The 22,923-nt window shown below is 43.7% G+C and overlaps 1 long non-coding RNA gene across 7 annotated transcripts in view; it reads left to right on the forward strand.

Moving 5' to 3' along the window:
- Positions 1-1,299: 1,299 nt before the first annotated feature.
- LOC121822325 (uncharacterized) overlaps positions 1,300-22,923 on the forward strand; it is a 41,015-nt gene continuing 19,391 nt past the window's right edge. For 2 of the 7 annotated variants that reach the window (XR_013044273.1, XR_013044275.1), the window contains exons 1-4: positions 1,301-3,153; positions 20,165-20,286; positions 20,371-20,413; positions 20,815-20,900. This is a non-coding gene — a long non-coding RNA (uncharacterized LOC121822325). The other 5 variants (XR_013044276.1, XR_006063336.2, XR_006063334.2 and 2 more) reach the window with 5 other exon arrangements.

Genomic DNA, 22,923 nt, shown 5'->3' on the forward strand with positions numbered 1-22,923 from the left:
TTTTTGTTTGTTTTTTTATTTGGCTTTTAACGGATTGGGGAGGGGGCGCAGGGGCTCATCGTTAAACCTGATGGGACCCAAATTACTGGGTTTGAGCTCGGGGATTTTGATTCTGACCAGGTAAGGAAGCCAGTTCCAGAGTTTCCATCCCACAAAAAGAGGGGATTTTGTTCAACTTTGAACTCTAGTGGAATAAAAATCTTGAGCAGTTTTGGGACCTTTTGAAAGGATGAAAAGTAAACTACTTCTCTAGAAGGGGAGGTAGAGGAAGGAGGGGACAAAAAAATGTTTTGTTTTTTTTTCTTAAGAGCCAACCTTCTATTTTTAGGAGTCTCAACAGCTGGTCTCACACTACTGACCCAATGTTTAAAATGGTGGACCAAGTCAGCCATTTGAAATAACTCTCTAGGTGCTATCATTTTTAGTAAATGAATTGCTTCTGTACATTTGAATTTCAAACCTCTATTCCTAATTCCCACCTAGCCTCCTCACACTCAGTGTGGTTGGTTCCGAGTTTTATTTCAGCACTCTAAAACAAGATCCCTCCCTGCGCAGGCATCATCCCCCCCCCCCCGCCCCATCCTAGAACTCCCCATCCTGGCTTCTAGTGGCTACTCTGTCTTATCTCAGTGTGGACTTGGTGGCCAGCTTAGGGACGCCTCTAGCAAGACATTGGGAGCTGCTCTTTCTCTCTTTATCCCAAAACTTTCAATACCTAGGCTCCTAAATCTTTGCAGCAATGAATCCTTCTCCTATCCCCAACTTTCTATTAACCACCCCCCAAACAAAACCAAAATAACCTTAAACTGCCCCCCCATCTCTGATTATTTTCTCCTCTCCACTAGCAGATACGTGAGCTGGGGAAACCATTAAGGTTGTGATGGGGGTGGGTGGTCCTGGTAAAGAGTGGTTATGGACAGAGACAAAAACTACAGCTCCTTGGATGAACTGTTGCTTCTCAGGCGTCACCTCAAGCAAACCTGTGCAGACAAGGCGGTCTGTGAGCTGCAGATTGACAGCCCTACCGGCCCTGGGTGCGTCCGGGGCATGCAAGGGTTTGTTGTGGTCACTGATTGACTTTGGGCACATCTTGTGTTCATTTTTCACTCGGATGTTCAACTATTTATTTTCCTTTCTCGACTCCCATCTTCCCTCCTTCCTTCCTCTCCTCTCTGTCCTATCCTCTAATAATTTTTTCCAGTTCTCCACTCCATCCCTCTCCCCCCCTTCCCAGGATCTTGGTTTTTTGTTTTGTTTTCTAAAATATGAACTTGGATCCAGCGGTCGTTTTCACTGATGTCCAGGGGATTTCTACTGTACCGTGCCTTGGGAATGGGGGCCAGGGGTAGCTTTCTTCCTCAGAAAACTAATCCTGGCTCTTGGGATGTGGCTTCTCATATCTTGAAGGTACTCTGATATTCTGAAAGGATGGTTGGTTGAGTCTGCTCAGAGTCCACATTATGGGGTGGTACTCTCGGCAGACCTCATATTTTGGAAAAACAAAACCAGGGAAGTTGAATCATTTCTGTTGGAATAGGCATCGGGGATTCTGGGACAAGGACTGCAGGCTGTGGATGTCTAGGGAGGCAGGTGTTGGCAGCTGCTGCTCAAACCCTAAGTGGGCGGTGAGTTTAACTCAACCAGCCCCACTAGCCAGTCCAGGCCCAGGCAGAGCCTAGCCGGTGGTAGACACCACCCTGCCTTGCCTCCCTTCATTCTAGCGGAGTAACATCATGAGCCATGAGCGTACTGTAGCACTCTGTCTTATTTTCCTTTTGCTAGTTGGAGTTTCTAACAAATACATTTCTTCTCCAGCCGGCTTAGTTCGAAGTCTGTTTACTTGTCCCTGAAATAGGTGAATTCGGAGGGGCCTGGGGATGAGACCCAACAAACAGGGCTTTGGCCTTATCTTCAGTCACTCTGATTCCTCCAGCTCCTGCCTAGGGTACTTGTGGCAGCTACTGAAGCAATCTTGGGACGCAGACTCTTTAGTAAACTAGGTGCCAGATTCGAGGTGAGAGCTTCCCACAGCTTGCGGGCACCCTCCTCCCACACAACCTGCTACCCGGTCAGCATCTGGAAGGGGCGCTCGCTTATTTTAGGCTTTCAATAACTCAGGCTCAAGTTGGTTCTGGCCTCCCAGGAGAAGAAATAAGTATTCCGGAGATGCCCCTGGCACTGGAGATGTTAGAAGAGGGAAAACTTCCCCAGTGAGCCTACAGAACAAATGCCTTAGAAACTGTCCCCTGACAAGTACCTCACCCGACCCCAGGCCTCGATGGTTCAGGCAGTGGGGGTATTTTGCAGACAGCATCCTCAGCTTTGCTCCTCTTCCCCCACCCCACCCCAACCCCGCCATGTAAACACGAGGACTTTCTCGAGAGCCCTGGAGAGCTGCTCTAGTGGCGTCGGGGCCTGAAACCCCAGGCTTGGCTTGTTTGATGTTTAGCATCCCAAAGCGGCTCCCCACCCCCGCCCCAGCCTGGGAACCCCGAGCTGTGGGGCCGAGGAGAAGGGAAAGCAGTTCTCTCAGCTGGCGAGCGGTGGACTGGGCTGGGCTCAGAGGAGAGGCGAAAACAACAGGACAGAGATGCCCTGAGCGGGCAATGAAGGGACCCCCAGGATGCTGTGGCCACCCTTAAGAACACAGCTGGGGTCCTCAAGGCCAGGAGGAAAGAAATGTCCCAGCTTGTGGGCGTACATTAGAGGTAGGAGGGCAGCCAGGTGGAAATAGCTTGGGTCCGGCGAGAGAAAGGTAAGCTGGGTCCGAGTTCATTTAGCGAGCATCGAGATGGCATCCAAGTCTTCGGGCGATCGGGGCCTCGAGGAGACAGCGCTTCGGGCCACTGCTCAGAACTTGGCCTTTTTGGGGGGAAAGACTTGCTTGGGAATGTTGCAAGAGATTTTAAATGCTTCTGAGTCTGGACCTGGGAGTTCCAGTGACGATGCTTGGATGTGGTTTCGTAGTCTTTGATTTTGAAAGCCCAGGAAGATTCGCAGACTTTAAGAGGCCGCACACCCTTCGCGCTGCCGGGAGTCTGGGCGGCGGCGAGCGCTGCGGAGCTGTCTCAAGGCGTGAGTCTCTTCTCAGGCGATTCCAGATAAGAGGAAATGAGAAAGAGGTTTTCTGACTTCCAACTCATTAGGGACCAGGTAAGGTCAATGCTCTCTCTATTATGTCTTTATCTTAAAAGCAGGTCAATTTAAGATAAGGGAAGGGGGAAAAATCCACAATCTGTGTGAACCTTGCTGATATAGGCTGACCCCTTTTCTGAGCTTAAGTAAGACGTTCATTTCTATAAACAAGGAAGTTGGGGGACGCTGCCTTGAATCCTGATCCGAAGTCTCCAGATTCTCTGGGCATAGCTTCCCCACCTCCTCCCCATCCTTCCCCAGTTATGAATGTGAAGCTGGGTGAACAGACGATTATGTTAGTGGGGACCAGGAAGCCCACTGGGAAATGTGAATCTGAGGTAACTTGATTGATTCTTCCACCGTTTGCTAGCTGGTTTCGGAAAAAGTGGCCTAAGGGCATTAGGGAGGATGGGGATGTTTCTTGCTCAATCGGTGGAGAAGCCTGAAACCACCTTCCTCCAGTTCTACCTTACTGGCTGCTGTGTGCGTCACCGTGTGGCTTGTGGTCCTGGGGCTTCAGCTCACCTTCGGCGGCACCCAGTTTGGAAACCTACCCCAACAAAAAGTTTTCTGGTGCCTCTCCAAGTGAGTGGCTTTTGGAAGGTGTGGCCTCTTTCCAACCACCCTCTATGTCTCAAGAAATTAGTATGGATGGAGGTAAAGCGTGTATTTTATTGAAGGGGGTGGGTCAAGGATTGCATGAACCCTCCTCACCCCCACTCCACATATTTGCATTTCTGAACTTTCTTTGATGGTGTCTTAAAGGAATGGAGGAAGAGCTGGCTCAGTGGGACAGTACAGCTTTTACACCGTCGTCGGAAACCATAGTTGAAGTGGTGTCTGTATTTCTTTTCCGCAGTGACCTACTGTCAACTTGGAGGTTATTTAGATGCACTCCTGATCTTCTGTCTCTCTTTTTGATAAGTTCCCATTTTATTTCTGCATCCTAGACATTTATTCCCTTCATTGTTAAGACTTCTTGAAGAATTTTAGATAAGATTTCAGTATATTTTTCTTATATAATTTCTTTGGTTGTTGGTAGGACATTTCAGTAAAAGTTCATCACTGCTGGGTCAAGTTTGAACAATAAATAAAAATATAAACACAAATATTGTCAGTGCTAAGACTTAGTAAGTGAGCTCTTTCCTCCAATAGAAGGAGCCATATCTGTTTCTACCTGCTCTGCAAGTACAGATGTGTGTACAGATGTTTATGTATGTATACATAGACATATATACATATATCTTCCACACATGTATTGATTTTATGTACCTTTTCAAAAGATTTTTCTAAAAAATTTTTTCAACTATAGAACTGGATGTTACAGAACATATTAATTAGATTGGAGAAAGTTGAATGTATCCATTACCTCAATTAAGAATTCAAATAAAATTGTTTCCCTTAAGGATAAATTTTTAAAAAGCCCTTAGCTTTTTTTTTTTTCATATTAAGTTGGAGTGTTTATTTCTTGTCATGAGAAACTCTAGAAAATTACTTTTGCTTGGAGAGGTATGACCATTGGTTATCAAGGTGCCTCTGGCATATCTGTGTGCAAGACATCTTTTGGCGATCTACAATAAAAGTCGTATTCTCTTACTGGACTGGCAATGTCTACTGCAAGATGAGTTGGTAAGAATACTACCATCCAGCTAACAAAATCAAAACAGGACGGAAAGAAAATATTTTTGCTTTTTATTTATATCAAAGGGCCTCTCTTTGTTGGTCTTTCCATAGTAGTGGAAATAAGAGATATTGTCTGCATGCTGTGGGCAAACTCTGCCCTACCCTTGCCTCCCATGTGCTAAGAAATCTTGTCTTTGATAGTTAGCTCTTCAGTATCAGTAGCAGAGGCTGTTGGTTGAGTGTTAAATATTGTGTTTCCAGGACTTCGGGTGATGGCTGTTGGAATTTACTTCCAAAGCATAAGAGATTATCCCACACATAACAAGAAGCATTTCCAGGATGCCCTTTCCCTACAATTTACAGTGTTCTGAAATGATTCTGTAGGAAATCACCCAGAAACACCACATTCCTTTTTCAGTTTTTGCCTCCCAAGGATGTTGCTTGAGGTTTCCAAAGTGCTAGAGAAACAGGTTTATTTGTTCTGCATGCTACTGGTTTACCTAATCTCCCTAGCATATACACTGCATACCATGTACACAGAGGTATGAACCTGAGAGTTGCCTTAATGATCCAGGGTAGGTTCCTCTGAGCTGGTTACTTATTACACCCTAATTTAGAAGACCCAGAGATATTTACTGAACTGACTATCCTGCCTAGCCCAGGAAGTTAGAGTTCCATAGATGTTTCTGAGAAAACCACATTGCCAAACAGGCTCGCAGGGGCAGGCTACTTGTGTGTGTGGGGATTAATTGTTTCTCCAGACCTGGCCACTCCTTGGTGCCTCGAGGTCTGCAGGCCCGTGTGGGGAATATAGGAAGGGGGAGGACTGAAGACTGGCAGCTTATTTCATGCCACGAATGGCGACCCCAGAATCAAAAGCAAGCACACATCTATCTCTGGACAGCCAGCCAGAAGTTGTGGCTAGTTAGCACTACCACCAAGCATTGGTGGCCGCTCCCTGGCTGCAATGTGGAGGCGAGGGTGAGTGTCAATTTTGAAAGTGCTACATTGTATCATATCGGCATTTGATAGAACAAGTAGAGCGTGGGTCTTCCTGGACAAACGTGGCGTGTCTGTCTGCTTCATCCTGAAACTAAAGGGGGGAAAAATCTACTGGAAATACTTCACAAGCAACCCATCCCTTCGTGGCCTGTCATGCAACACTAGATGGGGAGAAAGAGAAAACACTGAGATGTGTGGTGGTATCCAAACACCTTAGCATTCACTTTCCAGGAGGAACTCACCAAGTTAGTTGTTTGTTTTTGTTTTTGTTTTTTAAATCTTGCCATGGCTTATGACTCGGAGCCTATCGGTTGTGTGACTCTTATTGGTGTTCGTTTTCGCTTCCTGGCAAGGCAGGGAAAGAGGTGAAGGGACTGGGAAGAAGGGAAGCAGAGGAGAGGTGAGAACCCCCCGCCCACACACACACCCTCCCCCACTCCCGTGCCTGGTGAAAGTGCGGACTTCTTTCCCTGGTTGTGACGTCTGAGAGGTGCTAGGTATAGTGGGTCAAATGCTGGGTAGGGTGTATGTGGTTTAAGGGTTAATGATGGCGGGGGCTGGTCTGGAGCTGGCTGGGAGGCGCTGTGTGTATGGTGTGTGAGCTTTGGGCCATAACACAATGGTAACGTAATTATCTGGCTGAAACATGTTCCAATGGCAAGAAGTTGCAAAACAGATAGGTCTTCCTGAGAAAAGAGGGCGCTGGTTACAGAGGCCTGACGCCGTCATCCTTTTTCCAATACATTTTAAACAAGAGGATCTAGTGAGTGATTCTGATTCAATACACATAATCAGTTTGCAAGTCTTATTTCCATTTGAAAACAGGGCCATTTACAATCATAAGAGCTGGACACGCTGAAAGATACGGAGCGCATTAAGAGCAGATGATGGGTGATAGACTCTGTAGGCAAGCACTAAATATTTTCTTCTAGCCCCAGACCTGTACATCTTGTGTGTCTTTAGTCCCAGTGTAACATGAATGGAATATTCCTGTGGGATGCATAACTTACACGCTTAAAAAAACTGTGATGCATTCTGTGATCAGGAAGGGGGGATTGGCCAGAAAGGTGCCATGTTAATTACAGTTACTGCTGCTCGCTAGTCGTGTTTTTAAAAGGGTGTTGCCTAGAAGTCAAGTTCACGCGCTTGAGCCATGCAGCCCTGTACTTTGTGAAGGATACTAACTAACCCGAGGCTCGGGGCAGAGGGACAGGGACTGGAAGAAAGCACAGGGACAATCCTTGCAATTCCACAGCTCAAGACGTGGGGGCTCTCTGCGCCCTGGTGGCTCCAAATTGGTTGTCAGGGGTCTCAATGAAAAGTACAGAGCCTTTTCATTGAGCCTCTTGAAATCTCTCGTTCAAAACCAAGACAAGCAGCTGCCTGCAGCCTCCGACTTCCTGCCGGCACCCCCTTACCCAGTCCATCACCCTCCAACTCCTGCCCAAGGCTTTATCTGGTGCACCCGAGGCCCCTGCTACAACAGCACCTCTAGCCTCACTTCCCCAACTTCCAGATCACTTCCGGCCCAACCCCAGCAGATAACCCTCAATCCAGTTGTGAGTTTCGTGCTGCCTGCCAACTCCACCTTAAACCCTTCTGGAAACTACACACACACCCCTGGCATGCTCAAGAGTAGAAGCCCCAATGAATTTTGAACCCTAGAGCATATAAATATTATTTCACTGGGTCAGGATACTGATGCAAGGGTTTAACCTGAAAGGATCAAACAACAACACAACAACAGCAAAGAAAACCTAAACAAGGGGGTGGGGAGGACGGGGCTGGAGAGGTGGCTCAGCAGTTAAGAGCACTAGCTGCTCTTCCAGAGGACCTAGGTTCAATTCCCAGCACCCACATGGCAGCTCACAACTGTCTGCCACTCCAGTTTCAGGCGATCCAACACCCTCACACAGACATAGAGACAGGCAAAATACCAATGCACAGAAAATAAAAATAAACAAACCATTAAAATTTTTAAAAAAGCAAAAGAGAAGAAAACCCAAAGCAAGTCACAGCTGTTTGATGGGGGCACGGGAGAAAAAGACAGTTCAGTGGCTTCTCAGTTACCAACGCCTAACTTTCCAGTAGACTGAAACGCTGATAATGGAATGTGTCTCTTGTGTCCTTCATTTTTGTCTCAAATGGAGAATAATTCATGATAATTCGTGAGTCTTAGATTGGTGTCTTCTAAGAAAGTGTAGTTTTAGAATTCTTTGTAAAGTGTTTTCCTCTCTGGGAAGAACCAATGGATTAGGGATGGGGGAGGGTTTCTTCTGCTCCCAGCTTTTCTCAATTTTCTGCAAAACTATCCTAAAATCAAAAACAAAACCCACCCCAGTATTCTCTCTTAAAGACACCAAAAGATAAGGACCACAAGTATCTAAAGACAGCATCCTCACACCTTCTCCATCACCCCCAAAGCTCTCTATGTTTTCTTCCCAGAACCTACCTGGTGGACAAGCTACAATCCTCTAGGAGAACCATCCATCTGGGGAGAAGGGATGGGGTGGCAGGAAAGGTTCAGACTCCCCAGTACTGAAAACTGGGGCGGTGGGGGGGGGGGAGAAAACGATAGAGATCCTACAGCTGGGAAGAGGTGAGTATGAAGCTGGGATCAGCAGAACCTGGGACCAGCTAGAGAGTGGGCTTGGCTGGGTGGGCCATAGGAGCGCCATCACCTAGAGCCCCAGAGAGCCAGGCAGGCTCTCAGGGCAGGAAGCTTCAGCTCCCTAACGCCCTCACAAGGTTACAGCCAACAACTGCAGCTCCAGAAGTGGAGGCTGATCTGTGCTTATCCCTCCACACCCTCTTGGGCCAAAGGTACCAGGATCAGAATTTCCAGGCCAAGTCTTTAGGTGTAGCTCCCGAGAGAGAGGAAACCTTAGCCTGCCTTCCCCAGGAGGCCTCCTTGGTTGCCTTCGGTTGAGTCCCCCAGGACCCCCCGCAGGGGCATCTTAATTCCTGTATTCATAGCCTGACTGCGACTTCTCATCAGTTTGCTTCTTCCTCCCGTCCTCCCCTTATTTTCCGTCTCTCCGGTTCAGTGCCTGTTTTCCTTGCTTTCTTATCCAATTCCGGATTCAGAGCCGCAGTCCTATTTTGTAGGCAATTCAGTGTCATTTTCCTTAATGCCGGCACTAAAACGAAAAGCAGATAAAGTGGATGGGCTAAACTGTAAAGAATAAAAGCCAGCGAGGTCCTCATGGGAGGCCATTTGGGGAGTAAGAAGACCAGAAGAATGGCCAAGGTCTGCCTGTCAGGGGGGGACATGCAAGAAACATTGACCGAGGAAGCAGAGAGGATCCTCTGTCTAAAGAAATTCAATTAATACCAGTAGCGGGAGGGGGCGGGGGGGGGCACAGCCCCTACATTCTTGCTGTGTCAGCATAGCCCCCCCCCCCAAGTGGAGGAGGAGCACCTCGATCTGGAATAATCTGGGAGGGAAGGGGGCAACCCTAGAAGATACTGCCAGGGCGAACCCCCTTGCCAGGACAAACTAAAGAGCCCCTGGTTTCAGCCCCAAGCCATCTTCTCTAGTCCATCTTGTTATTCCCACCTGGCAACTCTGGGCTCTGTGCCCCGAGGAAGTACACATCGGGTGGGTGGGGCTAGAAGCAAAAGATACAGTTATGGGCAGAGAAAATAGCAGCGGGTTTCTAAAAATATTTTTAAGTTAAAAAGGAAAAGAAAATGGCTTCTGGAAACTTCTATGGAAGCAGGCAAAACTTTCCTTGGAGACGTGTGTCCCCCACTACACCCCTCCCAAGCTGGGAGACATGCTTTTGAACTGACTAGGACCCCTTTAGTCCCTGCAAGTTTGGCCAGGAAGAGTCATCATGGGAAAGGGCGACCCAGATGCCTAGGAACAGGGTGGGAAGATTTGGCTGGGTCTAGGACAGGATCCCAGCTCATCACCCTCATTTTGGAGTCTTAAGCTTCCCAGGATGGAAGACCTCAATCCTCTGGGGCTGTGTTTTGGCAAACGCCGCCCCTCTTAAAAACGAAACAAAGCAAGCAAGCAAGCAAGCAAACAAACAAACAAACAAAATACAACCAACCACCACCACCAGAAACAACTGGCTAGGGCAGCTGGCTCCGCGGGACGCACCCAGCCTCGGAGCCCAGAGACTGCCTGGGCCTGCTGGAGGGGCTCTATCCAGCCACAAGGAAGTCACCGCCCCGCTTCGGCTCCCTTAGGGGGCATCTCTGCAGCGCCGGGGCACCCGGACTCTTTCTATTTTAAGGGTCACACACGCTGTGAAGTATTTTAGCTGCATCACAACCTTTTAAATACCCCAGCATGACACTGCCTGCCTGAATAAGGGCCTCATTTGGGTGGTGACCGGCCGAGGCGCTCATTTGAGACGCTTGGGCGGCTGTGAAGCACCGGCTGACTCTGCACCGGCGGGGTGAGGTCTCCTGGAGGGACCGCGGCGCTGCCGGCCGGGCTGGGAAGGAGGGAGGCGGTCCAGGCTGCGGGGCCGGCGGCGGAGAGGTCGTCCGCGTCCGCGTCCGGAGCCCACCAGTCACGGGCGGCTCCGCCGTCGGGCTTTTTCGAAGAAAAACCGGGCTCTGTGCGAACTCAGCCAGCCCGAGGCTGAGGCCTCAGTCCTTCTTCAACACGCGGCTCGCCCTGCTTCCCCGGTTCTTAGTCTCTGTTAATTTTGGAGGCAAAGATTCCCATCTTTGGGACGAATTTGTTTCATCTTTCCTAAATTCAGAAACGGAGTCTTCAAAAGTCTTAATGTGTGTGTGTTTACTTATTTATTTATTTTTTTTCTAGCGTTCAAATGAATGCGAAGCCACGGATCGAATCCTGTCACTCACTTGGGGTTAGCGTTTCCCGATATTTCACACGGAAAACAAAACTTGGGTCTCTCTTATTTGTAGCTGTCCTTAACCTTTGCAGCAACTGCTGTAGATGCGGCTCTGGCCATTCTCTAATAGATTTTACCAGGGACGGGTGACAGAGAACTGATTTCTTTTCTATTAGGGTTTAGCACATCTTTGTTGAAGGCCTGTAGAACGACCAGGGATTAGATTTGCATCTCTTAGACGCCCTGTGTGGTCTTTGTGCGAAGCTTGTAACTGTTAAAAATGACTTGTTAGGAAGCGTGTGGGCTCTCAGCGCTCTCCTTTTGACAGAAGGATTGAGAAATTCAGATTGGCCCTGTAGGATTTAGCCTGCAGATTCCACCTGAACCCTAAGCAATTAGACCCTAATCTCACTGCAATCATATTTGAGTTAGGATTTGTTGCACTCTGTTTACTTCAATTAAAAGCAGTGGAATAATTTTTTTTTTCCCTTTCAGCTTTTAAAGTGAAGTCTTCAGGAATAAAAACCTCAGGACTTTTTTAGAAACGGTTTTGGTAGCGATGGGGCTTTTCTTGTGAGCTTTCCTCCTTGGCCCTCTTGCCCGTCCCCTCCCCCACTTAAATTATTCTTCTCCTGTTGCTCGCTGTCTCTGGGATCATCTTCCTGGAGGTTGAATTCGGGTCGCGACGGACAGCATCGAGAGGCTCCCAGCGGCGAGAGGCGCCCTTGCAGGGAGAGCACCGGGTTGGGGGTGGGGGGAGGGCTCGTGGGGGTGGGGGTGGGGAGTCCCCACCAAGGCGCTTACACCGGGCTCCACGTGGAGCTTCCCCGCCGGTGCGCGCCCAAACCCTGCTGCCTGCGTAGGCTCCGCGCAGTAGGCACCCAGGGCAGTAGGCACCCATCCGCCAACGCGTCGGTCCTCTTGCGGTGGATCCGGGCAAGGTCGGTGTAGCAAGGTGGAGGCCCAGTTCTCACAGTCCGGGAGCCTGGTGGGATGCTGCCTTCTGACCAGTCCGGCTGTCTCCCCACCTCCCCCTCCCCATGCCCCAGGGAGAGCTTCCTCTGTTGTTGGGGCTTGGATTTAGCTCCGGGCCTAAGGTCCTCCAGCGCAGAGTTGGCCCGCCCAGGGAGACAGACGTGCAGTGGTCTTCTCTTGGCCAGGTACTCTTTTGCACTGGTATTGGCTAGGCTGTCTTCTGCCCTGGGTCTCCTAAAGCCAATGACCCTCCAGAACAGAGCCCTCGATTCTGATCGCCAGATTCCAGAGGTCCAAAGCCAAGCCTGTCTGGGTGATGCCTCCAAGCAGGGTTGAGGGGGGCTGGTCACTCAACCCTTCCGAACCTCGGTCACTTAGTCCTTAGGCAGCTCCAGGGAGTGGCCTGAAGTTTCTGTTAAGTCAGCAGAAACCGGGATTTGTGGAGAGTTTATGACCTTCAGTGTTTAATCCAGGAGACTGTCCCTTTGATCAGTTCAGAGCATTTCTTCATTGGGGAGCTAGCAAGGACTCCGGAGTCCTTCCTGCTTCTTCCATTTTGATTCATGACTTACCCTCTCCTAGTTCATCTGATTCTGTTCCTCAAATCACCTTTCCAGCGAGTACTATAGACAGTCAGCACAGAAGGTAAACACGAGGAGGGCTTCTCACAAGGAGGGCTTCCGTGCCGTTTGTTTTCAATCCGAAAGAGGACCTCGGCACTTCGAAAGGCACGCTCTGACTTTTAAGTGGTTCTTTCATGGTCACTTGTCCCAGGGTGGATATTTTAATTTTTCCTTTGTTTTTGAATCCATCAGAACGAAGAAAGAAAGACATCCTGCAAGCTAACTGTCTGCGATTGTGACTGAAATTCTTTAAGTGGGGAGAAAGCATTTTGCTGATACTAAGTATTAAGCACCAAGTCCAAAGTCTAGAGCAGTATTAACTGGTTTAAGAAAGTAATGCTTTCTCAAATACGTATAAAATAGGCCATGCTGTTAGGATAATTGTTGTTCTTAGTTACTATGAATGCCATTAAGAATTTTTAAGCATAAAAAAAAAGAAAAATTCATTTCTGAGCTTGGATGTGGGAGACAGAATATAATTGGAGGCAGGGGAGAAGAAGAGGACAGGGCTGAAACAGTCATCTCTTTGAGATCTACCAAGAGAAATCTTGATGGACTACTGAGTGAGGATCCCAGGTTCACACCCGCTCTGTGTGTAGTTTAGTGCACCCTTTCATTTGTGAATAGGATCTGTATCAAAACCCTAGTGTGACCATGACAATTGGGTAATCACACACAAGGCATCTTTGCTAATGGAGAGATTCTGTAAATATGTTTCTAGTGAATGCAGAGATAACTGTCCCAGTGAAAGGGTCAGGTGCCACAAATCATAGACTACTCTGCCAAGGGTTGCCAGCCATCTGAGGTTTGGAGGGACATTAACTGCCTCTACATTCTCAGAATACTCTCCTCCGTTTGTGATTTCTCTTACTTGACCCTACTTCTGTCATTAAAAAGCTGGCAGGCACAATCAAGGGCGAGCAGGTTGGCTACCTACCCTCCTGGCAGCTCTCCAATAGTCCCATTTAGCTGCCAGGAGACAGAAAGAGGAGTGAATCACTCCTGTAATCCTGAAGTAGCATCTAGAACGGACCAGGAAACTTCCATGCGGTTTGCAGGTCTACCATAACCCCTGTTTACATCCTCCACCTCAAATTCGGAACAGACCCCTGGGATAATTCTTGGAAAGAGCCAGAAGGAAAAAAGACAAGAAGTGACTTAGATAAAGAAATTCTCCCACAGTTCCTTGGGAAAGGAAGTTGTGTCCTACTAGACAGCCTTAGTTTTGAAAAGTACCACCAAAGTAGGATTCTCATGACTGATAGAGGCAAAAATCCAGGAAGTCCCCCTCATTAGATAGTGGTGAATACCGCAGAGAAAATCAAGTACTGTCAGTGAAATTTGGAGGAGTGTTATTTCATGTCAGTTGAACAAATCTCTGACTTAGAGCAATTGCTTTAATAAAGGTTTTTTCCCCCTACTAAATCCATTAGAGATTAGGCACTGAACTTTCAGAGAAATGTGAAAATGGGATTATATCGAAAGGTTTTTTTTTTCCTACCTCAGGTTGAAATAAGCTACTATTTGTCACACCAGGGGCACTGTAAAATCAAATACATTTAATCTCAAATATCAGTGTTCTCTGTGTGAGGCTACATGTAGGAGTGCATCATGCAGGAGTTCTACATGTGAAATAAGAATGTGAAGGTCCTCTTGGTTGGGAAGATAGGCCCCCTTTCTCATAATCTCATTTTGGAAGTAGTTTGGGGACATAAAATGAGCTATTATCACCAAAGGTAAAGCCATAACTTGCTAGTAGGTACCAAGAAAATCCCATGGGCTTCACTGAATTTTTTTTCCCCAGGGAACTTGCCTGCATGAGAAGGCCTGTAAGACATTTGAACAGAAAAGAAAGGTACAATTCATTGAAGTGTGAGTGTTTGGGAGAGCTAGAAAAATGTATTCTTTAAATAATATTTTCTAATATTCTAAGGGGATCTCTAGATGTAAAATGTAAAAAACTCCAAATTCAATTTTCCAAAATTATACTACCATATTAGTATATTCTTAAAGAACAGAGATAGACATTAGTCAGCTACATTACCAAAGGAGGAAAATATTTTAAAACCAGATGACAGATTTGTACTTTATAACTTAAACAATACTGAATGATGAACAGTCTTCTATGTTCATTAAGCAGAAAGAAGAGAGAATGTCTGTAAAAGTGAATAAAAGAGACTTATTGAACAAATATGCCTAACCTCCATTTTATTAGCTGATAATACAAATTACTGCTGGCTCTTGCTCCAAGAGCCATCTTAATGTAATAAATTCATTTTAGAGCCTTAGTAAAGCTGAAGTCCCTTTGAAACTTTGTGAGGAAACTTCAAATGGCCCCACCCAAGTTGAAGACATTTTTTTTCTTGCTTACTAAATTATAAAGTTGAAATTTTTGCTCAAGAACATTTTCCAGCTTGACTAACACTTTCTGACAAGTTTTTCTTTCAAGATGACAGAGAGCAAAAGACAAGCAGGAAATTGTAAGTGTATTATGACTTAGGTGGTCACATTCCATATCCATAAGTTCAAAGTGGTAAAAACCACCAGTTTTTTTTCTTTATGTGCCTCCTGTTTATACCTTGCATAGTGCCTTATACATAGCGTTTTTTGAACAAACACTTTTTAAGTCAGTTTGTGAAATATTCTCATTCTTTCTCTTGTAATTCTTATTAGTATCGTCTTCTTCCTCTTCCTCCTCCTCTCCTTTTTTCTTTGAGGCAGGGTCTCACTATGTAGCCTTGGCTGTCCTGGAACTCATTATATAGGCCAGGCACACCTCAAACTCACAGAGATCCGCCTGCCTCTGCCTCTGCTGGGACTAAAGGTGTGACTCACTATGCTTGGCTATGATATATTCTTCTTTTAATGCTAATGAAACAAACGAGTTCTAGGTAGTTTTGATAACAAATAAACATTTGAAAATGACAGGGGGGAGAAAAGGCCCATCCTTTGCCAATTGATAAGAGAGAATTCTGGTATTTTCCTATTCGAATTATGACGGTGTGGTATGATATTATTTTGTTCAAAACAAGCATGAAATCCCAGATGCAACACACAGTGAATTTAAAGAAGAAACAGCTTTGAAAGCCTTAATCTTTTGTTACATTTCAGATGTAAACCCACTAGAGAACATCCATCATCCAAGATTTTACCATCTTAAAGACGACCTTCTTCTGAAGTGATAACAGAACTGGAAGTCACAAACACTATTGCTCCTTATGCAATAGATTTGGAAACTGATTGGCATGGCCTCCCCAAAAAAGAATTCAAAAACTAGTCCTGATTGTTAGTCTTAATCCCACATAGGGCTGATTTAGGAAGGTGGCCCAGCGAGGACCACTGGACTGTGTTCCTAACTTTTGTCCCTCAGTGAGTACTCCCCACATTTTAGTATGTAGCTTGGGGGCACACTGGAGTCAGTGGAGTGAATGGAGGTGGTGGGTGGGATCGTGAGTGTAGAAGTGGTCTTAAGCCTGAGATACTCTGTGCCTTCTCTCAGCCCAATGGGCTACTGGATGGCCTCTTTCTTCATTAGAGGGCCTGGCTCAAGATTATTTACAGTTTTGAAGGGTGAATATGAGGGTATCATTTCATGTCACCATTTATTGATGAACATGAGAGTATCATTTCAAGTGGGAAATATGTTTATGCACCGAGGAAATCCCTAGCTTCCCTGAGCAATCTCTCATAGCAGTCATTTGTATCTAGGCAGTGTTTATTGATCAAGATGGGCAAGACTGGATAGAGTCAAAGTAATAGTGACAGCATCCCAGAAACAGGAAATCTTATATCTGCATTCCACTCCTCTAAACCAGAGAGTCCTCTTTTAAAGCACTCACTTGGTGTAAAGGTAATGTTGATATCTAAATATGTGTTTACAGCCTTCATGGCTTTCAAGTGGTCTTTCAAGCTGTATTCCTAGTAAGAAGTGGAAATGGTGGTGCATTTCTGTAATCTCAGCACTTGGGAGGCTGAGGAAGGAGGGTTAGGAGTTCAAGGTCAACCTCAGCTACATAATGAGTTCAAGGCCCTGTCTAAAACCAAACAAACAAATAAATTTTAAAAAATAAGGGAAATCTCTTTATCAATGTCTAGAACAAATAGTGGTCCATTCTTTACTCAAGAATTCACTCTTCATTCACATGAAGGTATGGTGTTGGTATTTCAAACCTGATATCAAAGTCAATTCACTACCATGAAAGAATGATTTAAAAAGTCTTCTTGGGGAAGGATTTGATAGAAGCTCGGACCAAGTTGCTTCAAATATCCTGTTGTCGACATATAACCGGTTTAGAGATTATAATGGAAAAACTAGGGATATGATACCAAGACAAAGGTGCTGAGATAAAGTACAGTAGTCTACTTATTGATTCATTTATTCAGTCAGCAAACATTCATTGAGTGCTCACCCTAGGCAAAACACTAACCTTGGAGAGAAAGGTAGGTCTTTGATCTCAAAGACACTGTGTGGGAGAAGATGGATTTTTTCTTTTTTAGACAGATAATTACAGTTCAGTGCAAAAGGGAGTCACTCAAAGTCCAAAACGCAGTAGTACCTCAGGGGAAGATGTACCTTTGTCTGGTAGGAGGAGGAAAAGTGATGTCTGAGCTCACTCCTAATGGAGGTAAAAGGTATTCTAGGCAGAGGAGACGGTATGCGCAAAGCCCAGAGGTGATAGGGAAGCCTGCCATTGCCAGAGAATCATACCTACTTTGTATTACGGAGCATAAACTGTAAAGGGAGTGTTGAAAGTAAAACTGAGGGGTGGGTCCAAGTTAAAAGTTAAAGACCTTAAAGAAGTTAATATTTTATCTTGTGTACCAGACCAAAAAGCCATTGTAAACATCTGAATACAGAAGCACGTTCTAGGAAAGCCATGCCGTCCGAAGAATAGAAAATATAGATTGAAAATAAGAGCCGGTGAGTAACAGTAGTTTTCACAGCTGCTGTTGTGATGTAAGGGTGCTAAAGAGAAATACACTTCATTAAATAGATCTGCGCCCTAGAAGCATGGCAAGAATGAAAGCATAAAGGTATTTTCTAGAGAAATATTCTTTTCTTTTTTAAAAAAGGAAACGACTTCTCACACATTGCAGTGGTTGTTAATTTTAGTGTGACCTGCATGTACCTTTAAAATACATGCATTGTTTTACTTATGTGATTGGCAAGTAACTGAGTGGGTGTTTCTATTACTGTAGCAAAGACAGCATAGTTGCAGCAAGAATGCTACCCGAAGCCAACTGACTTGCCTGCCCATCTCACTTTTTAGTCTTTGAAGGACTTTGAGGAAGTTGCTGTATCTCCCTGAGCCACCCTGTCCCTCTTTGTAAGGTGAAGAGCACAGTGTAAAGGACCCCAGACTCACAACTTTTCATCCACTAATCGCTCCTAATGTTCATTTCTTACTTCATCTTAGTACTTTTTATTTACTTAATTTTTAATTTTTTTTTTACAGTTTTAAGAGGGATAGAAGTATTTCAGAGATAACCCCCCAAACCAGGGTGTCATTTAAGTACAATTTCATTTTTGTTTTTCCACGCTTAACTCACGTAGCCTTCTCCCAGGCAGGGGTGAGGATGCTGGTTGTTTTGAAGCATCAGGCTTACTGCTCACATGAATCACATTGCATCTTCAGATGAACAAAAAGAGGAGTACTATTTAATCACTTCCTAGGCCTACTCAGCTAAATGGACAATTTAAGCTCTAATATTTCGGTTATGGATTTTCCTGTCCAAAATGATTCTGTTTGACTCAGGTCAAATAATTTGATGGTCTTAGGAAAGGTAGTATTGTAAAAAAACTGAGGTCCTTGAAATGACTGAAAGTGTGCTGCTTCTAACTACAGCTCCTTATTTAAACTTGTGTATTTCTTTGGAAACTTCCTGTTACTTAATGCTTTTTCCTTCCCACTTAAAGGCTGTTTACTTGATTCATGTATCTCCTAGTGCTCCTGGAGCTCCGTGGGGTTTGTACCTACAAAACATCACAGCAGAACCATTAGTAGGCTGCAGAGACATGCAGGGGTCCCAGAGCAAATCAAAATGTTTTTTAGTGTATGACATGTTTGAAGTTGGTGAAAATTCATGACTTCTCTCCATCAGGCCTGTCTCAGATTAAGTCATCAGAGAAAGGTGAGTGCAAAGAATTTCATTTAATATTTTAAAATTCTGGAATCCTTCCCATTGCAAAGAATCCATGCAAGTTTCATGGATTTGTTTTTGGCTCTGTTCTCTTTAGTAGACTGATTAAAAAGTAAAAGAAAATTAGCGGTTCACAGATGCCTTCCAGAACTTCCTCCTTGTACCATTGCCCAGATATACAACTTTTAAAGAGAAATCGAAATGTGGTTTGAGAATATAGTCACCAAATGCAAATATGCAAAATATGTGTGAAAGACCACATGAGTACCGTTAACATTTATTACTTCTTATGGCATAGAAATAGCTTCAAATGTATCTTTCAAAACGGAAAATAAAATATTCAAGAAAATCCTAGGAAATAAAAGAACCCAAAAGGCTGCAGATATAGTGATCAGCTGTTATTAAGTAAAAATCCATTGAAAGCCAAATAAAAGGCATTGTGTAGTGTGTCCCGGCTAAAGCTGAGAACACAAGAGCATCGTAGTTAATTAGAACCAATCAACGGGATGCTTTGCGACACCTTTCACACGAGTACACCATCTGATCTTCACGGTCCTCATTTCCCACAGTGTTGTTGCAGAAAGGACAGGAAGGACATATTTGACTCACTACACTCCGTGACACATTTTAATTTCTCTTCCCTCTTTCATTCTTTTTAAGTAACTGGTTTGGAAATAAGATCTTGAAAAACAAAAATCCTCTAATGTTGTTTTAGGTGTGCTTTTGGAGAATCTGACTCAAAGTTTTGTTTTAATTTTATCTACGTATTTGAGCATGAGAAAAATACTGATTTTAAAAATAAAGTTTAGATTATGAATTTGAATTATTATATGCGTTTTGTATGACTGTTGTAGTTGTGGGGGAAAAACCCTGAGCCTATCCTGAGCCACTGAATACAGGGGTATTATGAATGATTATTATATTGCAAGTAGTTATCACATTACATCTATTCTCATAATTAACACAGTACTGAACTAAGTTAACTACATAATATTGACACTATCTATCTTAAGGGAAGACACAGGACTTAACACTGGCCTGTTTTCACAACTCGTTGAGTGCTTGCTTTTACCCAGAAAAACTTAGCCTTAGGTTGATTTCTTATTCTCAGGAAAAATATTGCTAGGGAAAAATACTGCTTTTATCCTATTTTTATGAAGTTAACAGTGTGTTTCTTGTAAGTAGTATTTAAAGTTTTGCCATGTATCCTACATTAAAAAAAAAATCTGGTGTTGGTTTGCTGTTCGTCATCCAACCTGAAAGGCAGACTATTCTGAGCCACTGAAGGGCTTCAGAACATTTTAAAAAATAACCTATGAAAAAATATTCACACGTTTTGACAAGCATTTCTTGTCAAGGTTTGCCCCCCTTTAAAAAGCTAGTTTGTGAATAGCTAGCAGACAGCCTTTTTTGGAGGCATCACCAGCAATAAAACCGGTGCTGTTGCTCTCAGTGAGATGTCTCAGTTAGAAGTCCATGGTCCAGTCTCCAGGGTTTACAAAGCATGGCTTGTCCTTGCAAACGAGCTGCTCTCAAACTCCTCAGCCATCTCCTGGTAGAAGGAAACACGCTTTGGAGGAAAGCTAAGCTGTCTGGCTTTTGTTTATTTATTTTTTTTCTGGTCTGCATATTGTCTCCTCTTACTTCATACAAGATGTGGCTTTTTCCCTCTTCCTCGCCAAACCCATCTCAACAATAAATAAATAAATTAAAAAAAAAAGCAGGGAAAGAAAAAGGCCTTTGCTAAATATTCCCTTTCTTGAAAACTCATATGCCTGCAGAAAGAAAACAAGTTTTGAGAACCATCCTCTGCCTAGCATTAAACTGTTTCTCCTCTTTGCACAGATTTACTCTCCAGCTCGGCGAGAGGGTGCATCTGTGACCCTTAGCAAACCTACCCTTCAGATCACCAGCCTCAAGACAAATACTTTAGTTTGGATAATCATTTCACACATAATAACATAAAGGTATGTTGGGATATGATTTCCTTCTCCTATTAACGACACAGTAACACTTGTATTTAACTCAAGACGGCTGCATTTGTCCTGCAGGGCTGGCTGTAAATGTTAGCTGCTTTCCCAGACAGCCGTTTCTGTAAGTATCAGCCCGAAGTTTGCTCTGTTGCCCACACATTGATTTGTAGGAATTTGGGGTAATCATGGTCTAAAATATGCATTACGAAAACTCTGCTTACCTTTAAAAAACGGCATTTTTAAAGCAAACAATTTAAGTAGAAAAGTCATTTGATAAAAATAATTGGTTCAGCCGAAACAGGGTTCACATTCTTCTGCCAGATAATGATTCGGTTTCGACTCTAACCTCAGTGGTATTCATTAGACACAGTTCTCATTCAGCTTCAAGTCCTGGGTGAGTGGGTGGGGGAGTGAATTGGTTTAAAAATAATTTTAAAGAAGTAAACAAACATGGGGGTGGGTGGAATAAAATCTCTATCAGATTGACTTTATGTGATTTGGTTCCTCAAAAATTTTCTCAAGGGGTGGGAATGCCCTCCGCTTCACGTCAGGACAAGAGCGCCTTTTAAACTGGAGAGCTTGAAGAAAAGACCTTTGCTTAACAGATGGTAAGTTAACTGAACCTTAAAAAATGATCCAGATTACAATATTAGGAAGACACTGAAGTTTCATAACTTTGGAACTCATGTAATGCTGGTCTTTAATAAATGGCACCTTTGGAAAAATAGTAAAGCTGTTACAAGCAACTTCTGGGACTTGCAAGTCCAGGATCAAATTATTTTATTGTTTCTTTGGCTTTCTTAACTTGGGGAATTAGGAAAAATTATATATTTTAGATTGTCTTCAGGCAGTGGGTCTATGTAGATGGTATGCCATCAAAGCAAAAGCGTATAAACAGACTTAAAGCAAGTGCATTGTTATGATGACTGTTATTTGATTTTAAAAATAACCAACCTGTATGGAATGAATATAAAACAATGCAGATTCTTATCAATATCACAAAATATTCTTTAAATAGTTAAGCAATTAATTTAAAAGCCTCTTACATGTGATACATTAATACCCAGTCATGTATCTCGAGACCTATATGCATTTAAATTTTGCAGATCAGCAAAGTTTTTAGCTGTATATTGTATCAAGGTGAAGTTAGTCTGTGGCAAGCTAGTTGAGTTCATTTAACAAAGTTTTGACATTTAACACTGCTTTTAAAGTGCTGGTTTAGCTGCAAAGCTATTGTTAATTTGCTAAAGTTGCAAACATTTTTTATTAAAAGAGCTCAGGATTGAGAACAATACCACGATGCTGATAAATATTCACTTCCTTTACTACTTTATGTTACACATTTTTAATCTCTCTAGAAGCATAATTATGTATTATTTTAAAGGGACGAGTAAATAAATGTACTTAGGATCCAAATTTACTCTAATGAAAGGAAATTCAAAGCCCTCAACAGGACCACGAGTTCCTCACTTGCCTTCACTTGATCTATCTTGTATATAAAGCGAGTTGGCAAAATTAACTATCGAACACTAAGCAAAATGAGAAATCCATGGAGAGAATAGCCAAGAAGGAACAAGGAGGAGTTTCAGGAAATGATATTTTCCCATCAGTGGATAGGCATGCATACATTAAAGGTATAAAAGGCAGCGGGGAGAGAAACAAAAGCTCTCCGCTAAGGATCCTGCGAGTCTGAATTAACAAAATGGGGAAAAAATGAAATCATTCTGCTTAAACCTGCTCACTAATAAAAGGAGAATCGCTTTTGTTAAATATGCTTGGTGTGATTATCAAGCAAAATTTTTTTCTCCCAGACATCTATGAATAAAACATGCAGTTTGAGCATTAGGTAAACAAACAATAAATGGATGAGTTCAGTTGCAACATAACAACATTTTATTTAGAAAACATATATAATCATATTTGTATTGGCAATCCAAATTTAATGACTTCTTTCAGTAAAGGCAAAATGCCTTACAAATAACATCTAATGCATAAGGATCCCTTATTCGTCACCCAATTTTTTTTCTGTTTTCCCAAAGAAAGAGATTTTAAATGTTTCTGCTGAACCATACATATAAACTAGAAGAAGTCTGGCTATTTTGGAAATTTTTCTTTTAAATCAACATAATTGTAGTTTACATATGCTTCCATATGTATACATATATGTATATATACATATATATGTATATATACACACATGTACTTTTCTGGGACAGAAGAGACAATGTCTCTAGTCTATGAAGCTTGGGCTGACTGAAATAGGGCTGCAGCTGAATAGCAGTCTTTGGCTTATTAGCCATTTCATTAACACCACATCTGTAAAATATGAATGAGAAGAAACCATTTACAATAAAGAAAGCAAACAACAGAATGAATTTCCTCTGTTGGTGTTTTACAAGACTGTTAGACAGAGAATGGGGGGAAGAACTCTCTTTAGACGATGTCACTTAATTAAGTAAAGCGTCCTAATCAGAGTCCCCTCCAATTGTAATGACTGTAGGGAGTCAAGTACATTTCTGTCTATATTAGAGTATCTAACTGCAATGATTTATTGATATTTATTTTAGAAGTACAACACAAAAGCAATAAAACAGCAGACGCAGGGAGAGAGAGAGCGTGCCGTAGCTTTCT

The sequence above is a fragment of the Peromyscus maniculatus genome, chromosome 14, assembly GCF_049852395.1.
Source record: "Peromyscus maniculatus bairdii isolate BWxNUB_F1_BW_parent chromosome 14, HU_Pman_BW_mat_3.1, whole genome shotgun sequence".
Taxonomy (NCBI): Eukaryota; Metazoa; Chordata; class Mammalia; order Rodentia; family Cricetidae; genus Peromyscus; species Peromyscus maniculatus.